Raw genomic sequence first — 6,870 nt, forward strand, 5'->3', positions numbered from 1 at the left:
ACAAGTACTACAATGTAAAAATATTAAGAAAAGAAAACCCTCTCACATGCATAAATGAAAGATGGTACACAAAGAACTCACATCTTTTCAAGCTTCAATAGTAAATATTCTGCTACTATATATTAAATACTGCATGGTTTGCCCAAGCTAAGATGAAACCACATCATGAATCAATTAGCATTTTGCATTTTCTTTCATTTTAAATGAGGATCCCAGCGAAAGGCTGTGTACCTTTTTTGTTGCTGGAGCATACCATAATTGCAGACACTGACTACGCATTATAGACAAAGTGTAGTTGTTGATGGATTTTTTTTTTTTCGGCAATGGTGTCAATGTTAACTCATTCTTACTGGGTGACTTCAAATGCCTAAGGGACTACTCTGAGGATCTCATGAGTCATAACGGCCTAGCATGCTACTCAGGTACCTTGTTGGTCTCTCTGATATGGAAGGTCAGAAAAGAGAAGCAAATTAGAACTGAAGGGTACAGATCTGAAGGTTCAGGCAGGAGTAAAGATGGCTGTGAGATGAGTCCCACGATGCAGCATCATTCAGTGAAAAACAGGGATGTGAAGAGCTGGTCAAGAAAAATCGCTCCTATTTGGTCAGTTTAGCACTAGACAAATGTTCACTCTTGAATTTAAGGGCTGATACTTTACGAAAAGCTTCATCCTGGAGCACTGTTGGAATGCAGCTTCAGGGAGGTGCTAGGAAGGTGGCAGCAGACGCCATGTAAGGAAACGGGAGATGCTTTCAGAGGATTAAGTTGTAAGTGCAATCGTACAAAATGCATCGCCTTCTCTCTAGGCTAGCACTCTCTGGGCATAGGTTTCTGTTTATAGTAATATAAAAGGTTGGTGCGTCAGGAAGACCAACAGACAGGGAGAGGGCAGGGTTTATTTATCAACCTGGCTAGTTATTATAAACGCTTTAACTATGGCTAAGTAGTCTAAGGAACTAGAAATCTAATGCATACAGTACCAGACTATACTTAAAAAGATGTGCATTTGAGAGAGAATTCAGCGACTGGTAGACGCCTTTGACTTAATCCTGGCTAGTGGTTTCCATGAAAGATGACATGTTCCAAATAGTTCACTGTGGTCTGAAAAAGGCAAAGTTTTACTCACATTCTCTATGGCAAGATAGGTTAGTGGGGTGAAAGAGTTTATTTCTCTTGGATGGTGTACTATCATCAATGTTTAAAGGAGAACTAAGCTGTTGGGAAATCAACTGGATCTAGATTTCCTATTAATGAATAAGAAGAGTTGGAGGGAAATTTACAGTAGCCTTAGACACAATCTGATTCAGATATACAGCTGCCCTTAAAGGTGAAAAGAGAACAATTATTGACTCTTTTCCTCTGTTAAAATTTCCAATAAGGAAGCTCACTTGTTTTAATACTTCTTTCTCTAAAAGAAATCTTAAACCACTATAGTGAGGTTTTTTGTTTTGTTTTATTTAAAGTAATCTCTTCACCCAACATGGGGCTTGAACTTTCAACCCCAAGATGAAAAGTAGCATGCTCTTCCAACTGAGACAGCCAGATGCCCCTCCAACCATTACAATTTTAAGGGTAAAATATGCCATGATCCCCAGGTATTTTATAGATATTTACCTTATATAGGTAAAGAAAAGTGTGTCTCAATAAAAGAAAAATGGAGCTAAATGTGCTCCAAACTCTTTAGTTTGCCCTCCCTTTTCTTAACTTGTCTCTGAAAGGTGCCTTAATGAGAAGTGAGTTTGGGGGGATAGGCTCAAACCTGAAGTTTTTGGTCTAGTCATAAGTTGTGGAATTTTAATGTGAAGAGACATATCCGGAATTAGAAGTCAACGCACATCAGAGCGTACACATACCATAACATGACCGAGTACATCAGTGTAATTCCACAGCCCGGATGGGCTCTGCTGTGACAGATCCCTTCTGCCAAAACATAAGAGATCATAAATATGTGCACGGATGCTTAAGATTTATGCATTGAGATTGACTGTTGTCATTTCTGAGTAATAATGCTCTTTAATCAGACGTGCATACAATGTAGCTGTCCTTTAGGACAGAATTTCAATTAAGGTGACCAACTAGTTGTGGTGGAAGGTTTCTTATGTACTAAGATGCGTTAATATAGTCATGTGATATGGTTTCAGGTTACTGATTTTGCACTAATGAATCTTATCTACCTGTTCCTAGAATGTGTTTATCATATGGTAGGTACTCAGTAAATGTGTTTGAAATAAATGAGAGAATGAATGACACTAGTTTTACCAGTCAGTGAAAATTAAATGACCAAACTACATTTGAACAGGATGGTAATATGTAATACAAAGGCTAGTAAAACATATTCCTTAAAATAGCATAATCGACATCTTATTTCACAATAAACTGCTTATAATGTTAAGTAGCAGAAAGAACAGTCCTATACAAACATAAATGTAAACTATGTTTAGATTTAGTTTATAAAGCTTAACACTTAAATCTACCTAAAAATAACTCACGTAAAATACTGGTGTCTCATTTATATTATTATAAGTGTGAATTACTATTCTTTTAGACAAAACCAACTGTCATTTAATCATTTTTTAAAAATATTTTTACTACTCCTATTTCAACCCAATCTTCTTGGGAGTTTATAATTGGCTATGCTTCAGATTGTTGTATTCAAAAAGTATTAAAAAAATTTTTTATTATTTATTGTTGAGAGAGAGAGACAGGATGTGGGCAGGGGAGGGGCAGAGAGAGAGGGAAACACAGAATCTGAAGCAGGCTCAAGGTTCTCAGCTATCAGCACAGAACCCAATGTGGGGCTTGAACCCATAAACCATGAGATCATGACTTGAGCCAAAGTTGGGTGCCCAACAGACTGAGCCACCCAGGTGCCCCATTTTTTTTAGGTTTGTTTAATTTTGAGAGGGTGTACTCACAGGAGTGAGGGAGGGGCAGAGAGAGAGGGAGAGAGAGAAACCCAAGCAGGCTCCATACTGCCATTACAGAGCCCAACACAGGACTGAACCCATAGACAATGAGGTCATCAGCTGAGCCAATATCAAGAGTCTGATGCCCAACGGACTGAGCCACCCAGGCACCCTCAAAAATATTCTTAAAGAGCTCCTCCCTCTCCTAAATCAGACAATTCACCTACAATAATAGTAGAGGTAATGTATGAGTAACAGGATATAGACCTACTAGAAATGGTGATGAAAGCATGGCAAAATCCTTTCCTTTTTGTCTGTTTGTTTGTTTATTTATGAAGTAATTTCTACTCCTAAAGTGGGGCTCAAACTCCTAACCTCAGGAGATTAAGAGTCTCAAGCTGTTCTGACGGCAGGCTGCCAGGCTCCCTGGAGGGGGGAAGTCCTTTTTAAATGAAACAGGATGCAAGACATCAGCTAAGTGGAACACAGAGGCAGAAGATGTTGCAAGTGGAGGAAGGTGTGAAATAGTTCTTCAGGAAGGCGGTGCTGTGAATGGCCTAGGAAAATGTTTCAGGATTTTAAGCAAGCATGCATGATTGTCTTAGATGTTTAATGCCATGATCATTATTGCTGTAAGCATAACAGCTGGTCTTTAATTCTCTGACACTAAATCTCATATCTTTTATCTTCTAAATACACAGTTTTTGGGGTTGCCTGGGTGGCTCAGTTGGTTAAGTGTCTGACTTCAGCTCACATCATGATCTCAGTTTGTGAATTTGAGCCCCGGGGTCAGGCTCTGTGCTGACAGCTGGAAGCCTGGAGCCTGCTTCAGACTCTGTGTCTCCCTCTCTCTCTAACCCAACCCCACTTGTGCTCTGTCTCTCTCAAAATAACATTAAAAAATAATAAAAATAAAAATACAGCTTATTATTTATTGTTATTGTCAGGTACTCATAAAAAATAGTTTTGATTAGTTTTCTCAAAAGCCTCTAATGGTTCTCAGCTAGTGCATTCTCCTCAGGACAAGATCTTTAAATCTAAGCCTCATCTTATTTTTCATACAACTCTACATTTTAAGCTCTAAGACTATCAAAGTTCTTGAAATTCATCGAGCACGTCCACGATTCCGCTTCTGACTCTTATTTTTTGTATGGAATATTCTTAAGTCATTTGAGATCCTATTCATTCTTTAAAAGATTTCTGCATTTGTTTCAGGATTGAAACAGCATTCAAATGCTACAGCATTCATTCACTTAACTAACATTCAGGAACTCACAATGTATCAGGCACTTGGCATACAAAGCCAAAAAAAAAGATAAATACTGAAAAATTAATATAAGGGAATACCTGTTCAGCTGTTATGATGAATGAACCAGTTACATCACACTGGTAAATCTGAAAACAAGATGAAGTAAACAAGCAAGCTACAAAAGGATATATACATTGCTGAAATTGTTAAAATTATGCAAAACAGTACTGTATATGTAATTAAAATTAAAACATAAAGGTGCTTGGCACCTGGGCAAGAGGTAACAGAATGAAATAGGGTGGAGCAAAGGACTTCAATTTATATTATCAAACAATTTATGTAGTTTATTTCTGCAATTAAGTGGCGAATACACAATGTATGATTTATACTTTTGTCTGTATATTCTTCATTTGTAAAGGATATGTAAGGCTTGATTCCCTCCTGAAAACACTGCAGATCTGTCTCATAATCAGTAACCTAATATTACCTTTCATCTCCTGTACTTTTGGTTTCCCGTATTGCTTTGATGCATCAGGTAGGACACTAGACCTCAAGGGTAGGAACTTGCAGACATCACCTTTAGGTATATTCACATGTTATCCTCTTCCTAGCGGATTCCTGACTCCCCTCCAGTCCTCTGGGGCCCAACCAGACCTTCTGAGAATTTCAGCTTGCCCCTTCCAACCCACCCTAGAATAGCTCTGCTCAGACCCCGGACTGCTGTCTCCCTCCCCGCTGAAAGCCTTAATTCGTCCCCTGGGCGAAACCAGAAGGTGCCTCCCCCAATGAAACCCGGGATATCTCCCGTTAGCAGACTCTGGTCCATTCCTATCAGAGGCTGCCTTTCTTCTCACCTCCAGCCCAGCTCCACAAACCTCCCGCTTCGCCGACCAGCGGCGGTTCAGCTCGTCCCCACCCCATTCCCTAAGCAACACCACTTCCGGCCTAACCTCAGCACTCACAAACATCTCACTTCCAGACGGGGGAAAAGGGGGGGAAAAAAAAAAAAAAAGTCTGGCTCAGCCCTCTGCGCACGCGCAAAACGGCGGCCGGGGCCGAAATTTTCGCCTCCCAGCGCTCTCGCGGCAGTCTCGCGGTATTTGCTTCTCCAGCGGGAGTTCTTTGAATTCTCTGGCGGTAACCTTGCTCTTGGTGCTCAGCTGCAGACGCATCGAGCTTGGGTCGCTTTGGGGGTTTGGTGGTGCGGTCGTTCGGTCTCGCTAGACCCCCCCAGCGCGGACGAGGCTCGTCACCGCCAAGTCCCGGCGCCGTGGCGGGGGAGAAGAGGCTGCTGCCGGCGTAGGAGTCTGCTTTCAGCCGGCGCAGCAGCGCACCCGAGCCGGGCGGAGCTCGTGGTGGCGCTGAGCCGCACCTACCACCAGGTCAGCGCGGCCCCAGCCTCGCCCGCCGTCCCCCGCGCTCCCAGCAGCCCCCAGTGACCCTTTGAGCGCACGCTAATCTCACGGTCATCGCAAAACAATTCTAGGGAATTTTGAGTTTTAGTACCAGCTTACCTGGCTTACTTATTTAGAGACCCATATTGTGTTTAATAATCATGGTTTTGTGTCTCTTTTAACATACATTTTCATTTCATTAAACTAGGTTTAAAATACATATATAAATACATATTTATGTTTCTGCCCTGTAATGATTTTAACAAAACACACTTATTAAAATTTGACAAGATGAGTGCAAATGACTGCATCTTTCTTACAAACCAGCGATTCTTCAGATTGATATAGCTATCGCCTCCCCCCCTTTTTTTCTGACTCCATACCCAGTGCCTGTGGGAGGGGGTGGAGGAGGGTAGTGGTGGTGACCCAACTCCTGGGCTCCAGCTCACAGCTCTAAGATCAATACTTCAGCTGAGATCCAGAGTCTGCTTGCTTCTTAACCAACTGAACCACCCAGGTTCCCTATATTTATTGCCTTTTATTATAATTTTTAAAAAATAGAAAAAATTTAGGTGCAGAAGTTTTTATTTTAACTCAGACTTCACACGACATTGATCAATAAGTATTTTATAAGCACAAACTACATAGGAATGCCCTCTCCTTCCTAGTCCCCATCCAGTACTGCACTCATAGTTTTCTTCAGGTAACTGTTTTGAATCAGTTTTTTGTTTATCCTTCCAGTCTTCATGCAAATACAAGCAAATGTGACTATGCATTCTTATTTCCCTCCATTCCTTCTTCAATACTTTCTACACAGTTTTGCACTTTGCTTTTTTCACTTCATAGTATACTCTGGATACTCCACACTATCTAGTTACATTTCCTCATTTCCCCCGCCTTTTTTAACTGTCACATATTCCACTTTGTGGACATACTCCAATTTATAGCCAATCAACTATATGTACACACTCGTTTCCAGCATTTACAGATTCAAAGCATTTTTTTTTTAAATATAGGCTTTACACCCAAGGTGGGGCTCAAATTCACAACCCTGAGATCAGCAGCCTGTGCTCTGCAAACTGAGCCAGCCAGGTCCTCTAGAAAAAATGTTTTAATGAATATCATTTCCTACATTTGCACTGACAACTGTCAGATTGAACAGAACTGGGTCAAATAGGAAATGTATTTTTTAAATCAATTTTTTAAATTTACATCCAAGTTAGTTAGCATATGTGCAGCAATTTCAGGAGTAGATTCCTTAATACCCATTACCCATTCGGCCCATCCTCTCTCCCACAACCCCTCCAGTAGCCCTCTGTTC

The 6,870-nt window shown here is 40.9% G+C and overlaps 1 long non-coding RNA gene across 2 annotated transcripts in view; it reads right to left on the minus strand.

Moving 5' to 3' along the window:
• LOC115285980 overlaps positions 1-5,147 on the minus strand; it is a 13,454-nt gene extending 8,307 nt beyond the window's left edge. For both annotated transcript variants that reach the window (XR_003905787.1, XR_003905793.1), the window contains exons 1-3: positions 5,106-5,147; positions 4,254-4,301; positions 1,854-1,920 (exon numbers count right to left, since the gene is read on the minus strand). This is a non-coding gene — a long non-coding RNA (uncharacterized LOC115285980). The remainder of the gene's footprint in view (positions 1-1,853; positions 1,921-4,253; positions 4,302-5,105) is intronic.
• Between the last annotated feature and the right edge of the window lie 1,723 nt (positions 5,148-6,870).

Source organism: Suricata suricatta, chromosome 1 (genome assembly GCF_006229205.1).
Source record: "Suricata suricatta isolate VVHF042 chromosome 1, meerkat_22Aug2017_6uvM2_HiC, whole genome shotgun sequence".
In the NCBI taxonomy this organism is placed as follows: Eukaryota; Metazoa; Chordata; class Mammalia; order Carnivora; family Herpestidae; genus Suricata; species Suricata suricatta.